The following is a 13,393-nucleotide window of genomic DNA, read 5'->3' as shown; positions in this document are numbered from 1 at the left end:
CTTTCTTGTTCAAGAGACCAAGCCCCTGCTGGACTTCTGGGAAGCCTAGGGATTCTCACACAGAACAGTTTGAAAACCATTTACCCTTAAGTTTGCATGTAAGTAAACAAAGACCTAGAGAAATAATTTACTCATAATCAGAACAAGTTATTGCCAGATGAGAATTGAGATAAGAATGAACAGTTAAGTCCACATAGTTACTAACTATATGACTTAGAACAAACTATTTAAACCTTTCCAGCTTTAATTTCTGTATATCTAAAATGAGGATTAAAATCATATCTACCTCATGGTGGTGGTGTAAGGATTTCATGAGAAAATAATCTCATCCTAACTTATGCCTTTAAATACCATCTGTACATTGATTACTCCCAAATGTGTATGTCCAGCCTAAACTTCCGCCTTGAACTTGAGAGGGTCAGAACTGACTATTGAACTGCCTACTTATATTTCTCCTTGAATGCTAAACAGGCGTCTCTAACTAACATGACAAACCGAGGGCCCGCCCTTCCCCTCACACCTCCTCCTCCCACCATCCACACCAACTCAGCAGTGGCATCTACTCTTCCTGGTGCCCTGGCTAAAACCTTGGGGCTGTCCACGAGTCACCTCTTCCTCTCACATTCCATATCCAAGACATTAGAAAAGCCTCTTGGCTCTTTATATGCAGAATTCCACCTTTACTCACCACTTCTTCTGCTACCACCATGGTGTCATCACCATCCTCTCTCCCTGGATTAGTGCTTCCCAATTGGTCTCCCTCCTCTTCTCTGGCCTTCTTTCATTCTGTTCTCACTGCAAGAGCCAGGCTGATCCTGTTAAAACAAGCTAGAACCTGCCAGGCCTCTGCTCAGAACCACCCAGTGGCTCCCAATTTCTCTGGGTAAAGCCAAAGCCCCAAGCATGGCCCTCAGGCCCTGTCCGATCTGGCTGCCCGCTACCTCCTGGTCCTCACCACTTCCTCTCTTGCTGCACTCCTCCAGCTACACTGGGCACGTTGTGGCTCCTGCAATGATGCCCCAGGTTCTATCAAGGCTGACCCCCACCTCCTGCAATCTTTACCCAAATATCAACATCTCAGTGAAACCTTCCTTGTCTTCCCTTTCTAAAACTGCATGCTAACTATAGACAAACTTCTGCTTGTTTTCTGTTCAATTTTTTCCATAGTAAAACGTATGATACAATTATTTTACTTATTTTCTTTATTGTCTGTCTTCACCATCCAGAATCTATGTTCTATCAGGGCACAGATATTTTCTGTTTGGATCAACACTCTATTTATAATGCCTGGAATAATGCCTAGCACAGAGTAAGTGCTCAATAAATATGTATTCTGAATCTTGTGTATAAATCTTTTAACAATGTAGTACATGCTCACTAAATATTGTCATTTTTGCAGGCATTTTCACATTCTTTTTTTCTCCAAATGTTTTCTCTTTCTTGAAGCCATCAAGGAAGATCTATTCACTTAAGAGATAGCTGATTTTAAAGTTCTATTTTAGGAAAACAGGTTTAACATTCAGTTTCTAAATGGTGGGTGGGAGCAGGAGAATGAGGAACAGAAAGTGGAGAACTTGTTAAAATTATGAATGAATGTTAAAGGAGAAGCTGTACCCACTAATAAAGTATAAATTCAATGTAAAGGAATTAAAAGTAATTATGCAAGCATTCATTAGATTTCTAGTTGTTTACTTACCAGTTTTTATTATCATGACTCTTACGTCCTTTACAGGTAGGCAGTAAAAATTCTGATACTGATATTGTATCTGTGAAAAGATTACTGGGATCTGAGGTCAAGTGGTGTTACAGGAATGCCTCATAAACACAAACTGCTTTCAGTTTATGTTATTTCCTCAAGCAGAGATAATGACAGCTTTAACACTTTAGAATCAAGAGTGAGTTTATGTTTCTGATCAATATTTTAGTAATAAAAATAAATGCTCTATGAATATTTTAAATAAATTCACTAGAAAATATGTTACAAATAAAGTTTTTAGCACAAGTTAATCAATCACTAATTGAAAATTATTGAGATCTCAGGATATCCAGAAGAATGTAGGAAAAGGCCTTCAATGTATATGGCCTTAAAATGTTACCCCATTGATACATTCATGTTTCTGATTTCTTCATTTTGTTTCTGGCTGATTTTTATTATTTGTGTAGCTAGGTTCTCCTTTAACATCAAATGTGAATGGAAGTTACATTGTCACATGCAATGTGTTCCAGGAAGAAGGAATAGCAAATGTAAAGCCTGGAAGTAGGAACAAACAGCAGATTCAAGGAGCAAGGTCAGATTTCAGATCTTATTTCTATAGCCATGCTACTTTATAACAAGTGGTGAAGATGCTGGTGGAAAAGCAAGGTGGTGTTGTCACTTTGGAAAATAGTTAGGCAGGTTCTTGTAGTTAGCTATGCATTCACCATATGACCCACCCATCCTACTCCTAGTGATTTACCTAAGAGAAAAGAAAACAGGTTCACACAAATTCTGCTTATGAACTGTTACAGTAGCTTGTTTTATAATCACCCCAAATTGGAAAAAAAGTGACCAGAATCAGAAGGCTTCACAGCTGAATTCTACCAAACATTTAAAGAAGAGCTAATACTAATCCTTCTTAAGTATTCCCAGAAGTAGAAGAGAAGGGAATATACCAAACTCATTCTATGAGGCCAACATCACTCTAGTACCAAAACCAGACAAAGACATTACAAAATAAAGAAAATTTTAGACCAATATCCCTGAGAAACATAGATACAAAAATCCTCAACAAAATGTTAGCAAACTGAGTTCAAAAATACATCAAAAGGATCATCCATCATGACCAAGTGGGATTTATTCCAGGGATGCAAGGATGTGATGGTACAATATGCATATATAAATAAATGTGGTACACCACAGTTACAAAAAGGAGAAAAACCACATGATTATCTCAAGGCCATGTATGACAAAACCACAGCTAACATCATTCTCAATGGTGAAAAGCTGAAAGCTTTTCCTCTAAGGTCAGGAACAAGACAGGGATGTCCACTCTCACTGCTTTTATTCAACATAGTACTGGAAGGCCTAGCCATGGCAATCAGACAAGATAAAGAGAAAAAGGATATCCAAATTGATAAGAAAGAAGTTAAACTATCACTGTATGCAGATGACATGATATTATACATAGAAAACCCTAAATACTCCACTAAAAAACTATTAGAACTAATAACTAAATTAAGCAAAGTTTTGGATACAAAATCAATACACAGAAATCTGTTGCATTCCTATATGCTAATAATGAACTAGTAGAAAGAGAATCAGGAAAACAACTCCATTTACAACTGCATCAGAAAGAATAAAATACCTAGGAATAAACCTAACAAAGGAAATGTGAGACTTGTACCCTGAAAACTTATAAGATACTCATGAGAAAACTTGAAGAAGACACAAATAAGTGGAAATCTATCCCATGCTCATGGATAGGAAGAATTAATATTGTCAAAATGTCCATCTGGCCCTAAGCAGTTTACTGATTCAGTGCAATCCCTATCAAAATACCAATAGCATTTTCCAATGAACTAGAGCAAATAATCATAAGATTCATATTGAACCACAAAAGACCATAAATAGCCAAAACAATCTTGAGAAAGAACAAAGCTGAGGATATTACATGCCCTAGCTTCAATCTATACTACAAAGCTACAGCAATCAAAACAGTATGGCACTGGCACAAGAACAGATTCATAGATCAAAAGGACAGATTAATAGAGAACCCAGATGTAAACCCACACAAATATGGCCAATTAATATACAATAAAAAAGCCATGAATATACAGTGGGGAAAAGACAGCCTCTTCCAATAACTGGTGTTGGGGAAACTGGACAGCTACATGTAAGAGAATGAAACTGGATTACTGTTTATAACTCCATACACAAAAGTAACCTCAAAATGGATCAAAGACCTAAATGTCAGACATGAAACCATAAAACTCTTAGAAGAAAACAGGCAAAAATCTCTTGAATATAAACATGAGCAATTTTTTTCCTGGACTCATCTCCTCAGGCAAGGGAAACAAAATAAAAAATGAACAAGTGGGACTACATCAAACTAAAAAGCTTCTACACAGCACAAGACACCACCAGCAAAGCAGAAAGGAACCTACAGTATGGGAGAATATATTTATAAATGATTTATCTGATAAAGGGTATCATCCAAAATATGTAAAGAACTCATTTGTCTCAACATCAAAAAAACTTAACCCAATTAGAAAATGGGCAGAGGACCTGAACAGACATTTCTACAACAAACAAATACAGATAGCCAACAGGCACATGAAAAAATGCTCCTCATCACTAATCACCAGGGACATGCAAATCAAAACCACAGTGAAGTATCACCTCACACCAATCAGAATGGCCACTGTCCGAAAGACAAAAAATAGCAAGTGTTGGTGAGTATGTAGAGAAAAGGGAACCCTCCTACACTGTTGGTGGGAATGTCAATTGGTACAGCCACTGTGGAAAGCAGTATGGAGGTTCCTCAAAAAGCTAAAAATAGAAATATTATATGACCCAGTAATTCCACTTCCAGAAATTTACCAGAAGAAAACAAAATCCATGATTTGAAAAGATATATACACCCCTATGTTTATTTCCACATTATTTGCAATAGCCAAAATATGAAAACAACCAAAGTGTCCATCAATAGATGAATGAATAAAGAAGAGGCTGTACATAGACACAATGGAATATTATTCAGCCATAAAAAGACAAGAAATCCTGCTATTTGCAACAACCTGTATGGATCTAGAGAGTATTATGCTCAGTGAAATAAGCCATGTGACATAAGACAAATACCATATGATTTCACTTATTTCTGGAATCTGAAAACAAAACAAAATGAACAGAATAGCAGTAGACTCAGAGACACTGAGAAGTGACTAACAGTTACTATGGGGGAACGCTGGTGTAGAGGGATAAGGAGGATGATAAAGGGGCGCAAAAATTCTCAACTATAATATAAATAGATCACAGCAATAGTAGTACAGCATGGAGAATATAGCCAATGATTCTGTAACATCTTCCTAGGTTGACAGATAGTAACTGCTCTAGTGGGGGTGAGGATTTAATAATATGGCTAAGTGTTGAACCACTGTTATATAATTGAAACCAATATAAGATTATACATCAACAATACTTCAATAAAAAGAAAAATGTCCTTCAACTGGTGAAGGGTAAACCATCTGTGGTGCATATGTACAGTGCAATACTACTCAGCAATAAAAAGGAGCAGACTACTGATACATGCAGCCACATCATTGGGTCTCAAATGGATTATGCTAAGTGAAGGAAGCCAGATGCAAAAGCAATGTACTGTAGGATTCCATTTTTATGACATTCTGGAAAAAGCAAAACTGTGGGAATAGATAAAAGATCAGTGATTGCTAGAAACTGGATGTCAGGGGAAAGGTTGACCACAAAAGGGCTTGAGGGAATTGAAGTGGATGAATGGAATTGTTCTATATCTTGATTGCAATTGTATGCATTTGTCAAAACTCAGAGAACTGTACACACACATGCAAAGGTGAATTTTGCAGTGTTAATTATACCACACACAAAGTAGAAGTCATTTTCATCAAGTTGAGAAGAATCGAAATGCAATCACATTATTGGCATGCTAATTGAGTTAGGAGCTGAAATTCTATTGCTGTCAATCTGTGTGTGGACTTCCATTCTAGAAGAATCACCCCTTTTCCAACACCTACAGCCATTCATATAATTAATATTTATCAACTACAATATTTATTAAATATCTAATTTATTATACACCATGCACTGTTCTAGGTTCTGAGGATACCTCATGAGACCCACCCAGCCACTTGGCCATCACCCGGTAGGCTGCAACCACTCCTTCTCCACCAAGGTTTGTGTCCCAGCTTGAGGCAAGGGTGCTGCACTTCCAAGTTTGTTTCTTCCTTGGGTACTTTTCCCAGCCCTAGGGTATTCTTTAGAGTTTTCCTTACTCCTCATAGTTGCATTAGTTAATAACTCTTCCTATTAAACTTATCCTGTTTAAATTATGCTTGGCCTCTCACTGGCACAGTCTGACTGATACAGAATTGGTTCTGGGAGCACCTTGGGAGGTAGACCTGAAAAGACTGGATTTGGTGGTTGGTTTGGTCTTGCCCTTTGATTTGAGGGCAGTGCAGAACTCCTTGCCTGTGAGAAATGGGAAGCTGGTGATCTCCAGCCTGCTGGGCCACCACAATCACTGTCACCTGAGTTTGATTATAAAGAGGTACAAACTGAAGCAAGGGGCTTTGGAGCCCAAGTAGTTGTTGCCCGTAACTGTTAGGGCAGCCAGTGAGGACTGCCAGGAATATGAAGAAATATGGTGTGAGATTGAGTTTTCTGAGGGCACTTGAGAGCTTACAGAAAGAAAATGACAAACTCAAATCTTTTAACTCAGCTCAAGTCACAGTTGGAGAACTGGAAGTCTTCCATGACAGCCTGAGAGGAATTTCTCTTTTTACATAGAGGACTGATATTGCTGAAAATTAAGCACAGAATTTAGTTGTATGGGTTGCTGAATTGAAACAATGGTTGAATTTATAGTTTCTGAACCTCTCTTTCCTGTTGAAGCTTGCAAATAAGTCCAAGTAAACTAGCCTTCCTTTGCTTAAATGCCTGTGAAAACCTCAACTGGGGCAGATGTCCTGAAAGGGGTCTTTCATTCTCCTTAAGACCCAACCACCCCCTATGTGACTAGATGTATAACTAAGGTTACATCTCAGTGTGTGTCAGCAGGACAGGTACACACTATGATATAGGAAGACATAATTTACCTGCCAAAAGGGCCACCACACTTTTCTCGTGCATATCATTCAGGAATTTGGGGAGCATTGTGGGAATTCATTCTAACGATGTCAGAACAAGAAGCATGGAGTGTAACACAGGTCAGGCCAAACTCACTGATAAGAGTGCACTTATTAGAGTGCTTTCCTGGCATGATGTGGAGGACGGAATCCAAAGGCTTAGGGAGACAGGAATGTTGGATGGGTCTTATCTGCAACTGCACATCCAGCCCCCAGCTACGTTTCAGGAAGAGGCCCGGAAGACAACACTCTTCACTAAAGCATCTTCACCCTTTGAAAACTGTGGCTGCTCTTTTTTATAGGCTGGGTATGACTAGGGGATAAAACCATTGAGAAAGGTTGGCTGACTTCAGTGGGATGAGGGGATCCCACAGTAGTGGATTTGACTGCCAAAGACAAGCTGTGTGAGCACATCTACCATAAAAGGTGGCAGGGACGTATCACTAATCAGAAAGCTTTGGCTTGCCAAGATCTTTGGCAGAGGCTAATTGATTAAAATAGATGGACTGCCTGCCATATGGCTTGATCAGTGTTACTGGGAAAACTCTAGGCTTGGTAGCCAAAAACCGGTCTTGAGTTGCGCTATGCCAGGTTACTGCCTTTTCCCAGTTTCTCAGCCTCAGTGAATGCAGACTCTATGTTCCCTGAATGAAGAGTGTGGCCCAGGAGTCATGGCCTGTCCTGACCACAGCCTCACAGGGGCAGAGCTGGAATCTGAGTCCCAGCCACTACGCTTAACCATGGTTCTCTTAACCCTGGTCTGAATGACATGTAAGTGTAGCCACCACTCACCACAGTGTGGGTGCACACGGCATTCCAGATCCTAGGCAGCAAATGTGCAGTTTTTTGCAGGAAACTGTTACGGCTGCTTCTCCTTGTTTCTCCTGTGGGAGAAGAGGCTCCTAGGAACCTGTGATAGAAGACAGTACCAGGTGCTTGTCTGTCCATGGAGCTACTGTGCCAATAAACCCAGGCCTTTCTAGGCTGGCATGAAAGCCTCCTACTTCCCAGCAAGGGCGACCGAATGTCCTCTGGAACTGAGGCATTTCCTGGCCCATGGGACTTCCTGTGCTACAACTAGGGAAATCCTGGGCTGACTAAGGTGCCCATGATCTAGGAATCCGGCCACCGTTCCAGCAGCCGCACTGCCTTGGAGTACAGGAAACCAGAAAAATTGCTCAGATATTATGTGATATGGGCTCTACTTCAGGATAGAATCAAGTGTGTTAATCTATTTATGTGTTGTTTTTTGATAAATTACTCTCTAAATGTTATATATCTTTTAGCCATTAGTTTTGAATCCAGTAGGAAGATGGTAAAATATTTACCATAAACTCAATGGATAAACAGTTAATGGAAAGCAGGCTTACAGCCCTAGATCACATAAAGTCTGATAGAAACAAACTTGATTTCAAAATAATTTCCTCAGAGTTTTCAACAGAGCATAACACCAGTAAAAGCTACAACTATTAAGATGAACAAATAGTATGTAGATAATTAATGCACAAGCAATGTGGAAACTCTTAAACTTTCAACAGCTGTGTCCACTGAACTTTGATTCTTTAAAAAAAGGTTTTCAGTTCTCTTTTCTTACCCCTTTACTCCTTCAGATAGAAAGGCTAATAATCATTTGATTGTTTTAAAAGAGACCATGTATAAAGGACAAGAGAAAAGTAATTCTTTTCTATGCTGGAATCACAGGTTCAAACATCTTAAATTTCAAAACAGCCTCAGCAGCCATCTGATTGTGCACCTGTGGCTACTTAATGGGACGGTAGTAGATATGACGTTAGGAATGATAAAGTATAAAAGCGTCTGTTACTGTTTTACTTCTTAAATTGAAATAAAGTGGAGTAGACTCAGGTCTCCCAATTGACTGTCCTGCCGGAGAACCTAGTAGTAATAGCCAACACCCTTAGAGTGCTCCTGTGTGCCGGGCACTGTTCTAAGCTCTTTGCAGTTACAACTCATCTTACAGACAGGGAACGGAGGAAGAGGGAAGCTGGATAATGGATACAGGGTCACACAGGCAGTAAATGGTGATGCCCTCCTTCAGCAGAATCCAGAGTCCTTGCTTTAACCGCCAGTCTTATTGCCCCTTCATAGGCAGCAGTGCAATCGCACGCAAGGGAATCAAGGAGGGTCCAGGCGTCCAAGATGATACTGTGAGACAAGGATGAAGCCAAAAACTAAGAACCACTTTCACTTATAATAAAGACCCAGAAACAGGAAGTGGACATCCCCAAATAGTTGGGGATGAGAGCCTGTGGAACACAGAAAAGAGGATCCGGGCCATCCCAGAAATATTCCCCTGGCCACAGAGTTTAGCTGTTATGGGCAGTTCCTTAGAGGGGAGGAACTGGAAGTGGTGTAAAGTGCAGAATGGATTCAATCATGTTTAAACCCCTTTGTCATCTTCATAAGATCCTGAATTATAGAATCCCTCTGGGAGTATTTGTATGTTGATAACTGGGCCCTGCCTGATAATTACCGTCTCTATTCTGACTCCTAGTCTTCTCTATTTCCTGTGTGTGTGTGTGTGTGTGTGTGTGTGTGTGTGTGTGTGTGTAAATGTTTTCAATATGTATCAAGAGCATGAACAATGTGATACACACGTGTTTGTTAGGTTCAATCTAGAGATAGTAATTCAGTATTTGAAGTCCCCTAATCAGGAATTACTCTCCAGAGTATGTTTGAAATGCCTGTTTCAGGACTCTGTATTCTAGAGGACCAGTTATAAGTGGTTCAACTATTGCCATGTCAATATGCTAACTGTTAATAAACTTAAGAAATGTTAGAAATGATTTTTAGCGCAGAAAAGTGGTATTTAAGATATGGTATGTGTAACTAGCAATACTGTAGAGCCCTCTTTGCCTTATATGTTTAGGAATATATGAATTTATGAGCCCAGCAGCCCTCTGCTTTCAGAGTAGTCTTCTGGCTCTGCCTGTGATCTGGACCTGAAGATTCTGCTATCTGTTCTTACTAGAAAGTGAGCTGAACTTGCCTCTGGATTATTACTGCATCTGCTTGATTAATGCTTGCATGCAAGGTATTTGACACTGTGCCAGTGGTGGAGACTACTGGTGTCCACCAAAATATCTATCTGCCCTTCTTCCTAGGGGCACGGCTGCAACACACATATATCCTACTGAACAGATAGGTGTGGTCAGATGGCTACATTTTGTCTAATGGGATGTGAGTGAAAGAATGTGTGCCTATATTTCTAGGCCTAAACCTTAAGACTATAAGCGTGCCTCCCTTCTTGCCATTTGGCTAGGACCTTGGCCATGCAGAGAACAGAAGGCACTGGAGATGGTGGAGAACCATGTTAGAAGGCCCGCGTGCCTGCCTGGAGCAGAGCCACCTGCCAACTTGAAATGTGTGCCTTAGACTGTTGCTTTAAACTACTGTATTATTGTTTGGTCTTCTTTATATCATCTTTGCGTTATCTCAACTAGTATGATACCTAGTGGATAGAGCTGAGCTTAGAGGACCAAGTTAGTAAATTTGGTACAACAAAACAAAGCCCTCACCTATACCGAAGGCCTTCAACATCTCCCAGTAATTCATTAACAGCAACTGGACTTAGGCCAGTTTGCAGCATGTCCAGTCTGAGCTCAGTGAGAGAGAGGGATATGCCCAGAGTAAGCTGGATGCCTGGCTTGGGCAGCTGGGGGACAGGCATTTTCTAAGCAAAGGGGTTCAGCTTCAGATATACTGCATTAAGGTGGCTGCATGATTTCCGGTGGGCCCCGAGTTGGATGTTCAGGCCTAGACATCAGAAGAGAGAGATCTGGTTTGGAGATAAAGGTTTGGGAATCATCCACATGTGGTGATTACCCTGGGAGAGAGGATGGAGTGAGACAATCAGAGAGGCTAAGGCTGAGCCTTTAAAAAAAGCAAGCCGTTAGTGCACGGGGAAGGAAGAGAGCCTGCTGAGGAGGTGGACGTGTGTGGTGGCTATTACTAACCAGAACAGCAACGTCCTGGAAGCCACAGAGGGCCATTTCAGGAATGAAAGAGCAGTTAATAGTTCCGGTGCCAGAGAGAGGTCAAGCAAGGGAAGGGCCGGAAAGTGTCCTCTGAATTTGGATGATGTGGTGGCAGCAAGAGCCAGACTGTGGTGGATTTAAGGTAAGAATTGAGGGAAGAAACAGAGGCAGCTTTTCAAGAATTTTGGCTCTGAATATAAGGAAAGAAGTGGGACAAGAGCTGACAGTGGAGGACCAATCTAAGGAAGTTTTTATTTCTTGTTGAGTTCAAATGAGAGAAATGTGAGCATATACAAGTGCTTAAAGGAAGGCTCCTCAGCGAATAAGGGTGGGAGATATGAGGAGGGAGAGGGTGGCTGCTGGACTGAGGCCCCCGCGAGAGCAGGGACTGAAGCACAGGTGGAGGAATTAATTTGCCAACTCAGTGCTCAGAAGCCAAACATCAGCTGAAACCGCTAACTCCTCAGGCTCACTGTGTTCAGATGTATGGCCTCTTTCAGTCCGCATCAACCCAGGCCTCAGAACCCATTCCTTCTCCAGTTTCTAGGGGAAAAAACTAGTATCCTGGGCATTTCCCAATTTTTGTAGAATTTGCTTAGAATTTCGAGGATATGTAGAATGGAGTACACTGTGCCCAGAACATACCATCCTCAGACCTGGCAGAAGCATGCCTATGCTGGGCTGTGCACTTTAGAGCACCTTACTCTGACCCTACTCTGACTGCTCTCCCTTCAGGGAAAGGAGGCTGTGGGGCTGAGGAGATACAGCCACATGGGTCCTGGCTACCCTCTTCTACACCATGGTCGATGCCTGAGACCCCAGAACTATCTGCTCTTCAGCCCTGAGCCTGTTTCAGGGCTTGCGCAGCCTCTTTCCTGTTCGGTTCTCCTGTGAGCAGGCTGCCCAATGGGAATGCACACCCATAGTCCCTGAGAGTGCCAAAGGGACACATGTTTTATGGATGGGGTGTAGATAGAGCTTAGATCTGCAGCATAGGCCATCCATACCTGTGCACACAAGGCCCTCTGCAGTGTGGAATGGGACAGTGGGGAAACAAAAGAAACTATCTACAGGCCAGGGAGTGGCTGCCAGGGAGCCAGCTGTCTCTCTCCATACTCTGTTGTGGAACCCAGGGAATCTGGTAACGCTAAATTTGAACCTACCCTTCCAGGTCTTTCTAAAAGTATGCTTGTCCAAGTAGGAGGGTAGAATATATTTTATTTAATAGTTATCCAGACTTTGAACTTCTAAGTATTTAGGCAGATGTTATGTTGGCTTCTTGCCCCAGACCCACAGTTGTTCTGGGAAACAGGCTTTAGGAGGAAGGTGAGTTGGGGAGCTCTAATGTGGAGTGTTTGCCAGTTTCTGTGATGTAAACACTCCTACTGTGGGTTATTGCAGGCTATCAACATGGCATCACTGATAGGGTGGCACGACTTGCTCTCCTGAGCCAGCTGGAGCAGGCCATAGCGCTGTGCAAACCCACGAACACTTGGTGCTGGATTGGCCTGCACTGCACTACCTTGCTGTCCTCTCTGCTGCTTATCCTACACTTTCTCTTCCTCTCCCCCCTTTTCCCCTTTCAGGAGCGACATTTCTTCTCCTCACTGATATGCATACCTTTACAACCATCTTCTGTTGCTCAAGTCTGACCTTGGGTCTTCGCCTTCACACACTCCCTTCACACAGAAATAAATTTTCAAAATGTTGCTTTTAAACAAATTTGCCACTCTTTTCTAGAGAACTTCTTAGTGAATTCAGATCTTCTCCAGCTTGTTCCACTGCAGACTGGCTTGTATAATAACTTGGTCTGGAAATAATAAACCCAAACCAGGGAGGATAATAAGAGGCTTTTGAAACTGTAAAGTTGCCCTTCTGCTGTTGCCCCTGAATACCAACTCTTCACAAATTATGGACAGTTCTTCACTGTCACTTACCTGGCTCACATTCTGAGTAACAGCTAAAGAAGGGAGTTCAACTTGAGGGGAATCCAATACCCATTTTATTCTGAGACTACAGCAGTAATTTGCAACAGGAGCCCTCACTTGGGTACTTGCCTCTGAGCCCAGGTTCTGGGATCTGGTTTGAAATTCCCCTCTTGAGTTTGTCTGCTGAGGGTCTTGGAAACTAATTCTGTGCTTCATTCCTCATTCTGGAGATGGTCCCTGCAGGGACCGTATGTGGACACCAAACACCACAATTGCTTTATGTTAGTGACTATGTAACTTTAATCAGGTATTTATTAGACTTAAATCAGTTGACTATTTCACAGTTATGGAATGTCTTTAATACTCATGAAAATGAGAATAAATATGAAATTCTAGAAAAGTTGCTGAAGCTCATATGTTAAAAGTAAGTCAATAATAAAGTTTGTATGTATATGCTCTTTGGGAAAAAGTTCCCTTTACAAATTTAAGCATTTTAGTGTCCATTTCAAAGAATGGACCATAAAAATAAGAGTTTGTATTTGCTACCTCAAGCTGCTGGAGGCAAATGCCTACATTTTTGAAGCAGTTTGCATGCGATGGTCTTATCGTACTTCC

General features: G+C 41.3%; 1 protein-coding gene across 2 annotated transcripts in view; it reads left to right on the top strand.

Annotated features, from left to right (window-relative positions):
- Positions 1 to 10,552: 10,552 nt before the first annotated feature.
- LOC118923012 (placenta-specific gene 8 protein-like) overlaps positions 10,553 to 13,393 on the top strand; it is a 56,410-nt gene continuing 53,569 nt past the window's right edge. For both annotated transcript variants that reach the window (XM_057502403.1, XM_057502402.1), the window contains exon 1: positions 10,553 to 10,992. The gene's annotated coding sequence lies outside the window, so the exon portion shown is untranslated. The remainder of the gene's footprint in view (positions 10,993 to 13,393) is intronic.

The sequence above is a fragment of the Manis pentadactyla genome, chromosome 5 (assembly GCF_030020395.1).
Source record: "Manis pentadactyla isolate mManPen7 chromosome 5, mManPen7.hap1, whole genome shotgun sequence".
Taxonomy (NCBI): Eukaryota; Metazoa; Chordata; class Mammalia; order Pholidota; family Manidae; genus Manis; species Manis pentadactyla.
Note: the sequence above shows the minus strand (reverse complement) of the source record. Positions and strands in the feature narration are given on the sequence as shown.